Source organism: Schistocerca cancellata, chromosome 1, assembly GCF_023864275.1.
Source record: "Schistocerca cancellata isolate TAMUIC-IGC-003103 chromosome 1, iqSchCanc2.1, whole genome shotgun sequence".
Classification (NCBI taxonomy): Eukaryota; Metazoa; Arthropoda; class Insecta; order Orthoptera; family Acrididae; genus Schistocerca; species Schistocerca cancellata.
This window is the reverse complement of record NC_064626.1, coordinates 721,157,887-721,159,429: the sequence shown is the minus strand read 5'-3', so window position 1 is coordinate 721,159,429 and position 1,543 is coordinate 721,157,887.

Below are 1,543 nucleotides of genomic sequence, written 5' to 3'. Positions count from 1 at the left end.
TTCGCAACCGTCTCCATGAAGCTGGGCTACGGTCCCGCACACCGTTAGGCCGTCTTCCGCTCACGCCCCAACATCGTGCAGCCCGCCTCCAGTGGTGTCGCGACAGGCGTGAATGAAGGGACGAATGGAGACGTGTCGTCTTCAGCGATGAGAGTCGCTTCTGCCTTGGTGCCAATGATGGTCGTATGCGTGGTTGGCGCCGTGCAGATGAGCGCCACAATCAGGACTGCATACGACCGAGGCACACAGGGCCAACACCCGGCATCATGGTGTGGAGAGCGATCTCCTACACTGGCCGTACACCACTGGTGATCGTCGAGGGGACACTGAATAGTGCACGGTACATCCAAACCGTCATCGAACCCATCGTTCTACCATTCCTAGACCGGCAAGGGAACTTGCTGTTCCAACAGGACAATGCACGTCCGCATGTATCCCGTGCCACCCAACGTGCTCTAGAAGGTGTAAGTCAACTACCCTGGCCAGCAAGATCTCCGGATCTGTCCCCCATTGAGCATGTTTGGGACTGGATGAAGCGCCGTCTCACGCGGTCTGCACGTATAGCACGAACGCTGGTCCAACTGAGGCGCCAGGTGGAAATGGCATGGCAAGCCGTTCCACAGGACTACATCCAGCATCTCTACGATCGTCTCCATGGGAGAATAGCAGCCTGCATTGCTGCGAAAGGTGGATATACACTGTACTAGTGCCGACATTGTGCATGCTCTGTTGCCTGTGTCTATGTGCCTGTGGTTCTGTCAGTGTGATCATGTGATGTATCTGACCCCAGGAATGTGTCAATAAAGTTTCCCCTTCCTGGGACAATGAATTCACGGTGTTCTTATTTCAATTTCCAGGAGTGTATAATGGAGGCTCCACCCACTTCTGACTGCATGATGTCATTATTAACCAATGAGTTATAAGTCGAATTACAATTTAAAATTTCTTCTTAGTTAAAAGAACATTGTCAAGAATTAGAAATAAATAGACACTAAACTTAGCTTATTAAACAGCTATTGTCCTGGCTAGCACCATAGCAGATATCTTCGTCAACTACGTTGAAATCTAATTTTTCAAAAATAATCCAGAAATAAAAAATAAAATTATATACTACAAAAGATATGTTGACGACACACTGCTATTATATAATGGCTCTAAGGAAGAAATTGACGCTTTCGCTAACAACTTAAATAATTTACATCCAAAACTTGTATTTACAGTAGAACACGAAAGTAACAATAGTATTAATTTCCTTGACCTCACAATTACAAATCAGAATGGAAAACATAATATTTCTATTTATAGAAAACCCACATCAACCGACATAATAATAAATGCTACATCATGCCATCCATTAAGATACAAAATGGCATTTTTTAAAACTATGATACATAGGATACTGAAATTACCTCTCCAACATGATGCAATACGAAAGGAAATTGATACATTAAAAGAGATAGCAGTTGCTAACAATTATAACTCCCTTCAGGTTGATCTGTTATATCAAAAATTACAAGGAAAAAATGACGCTGTTATAAATTCC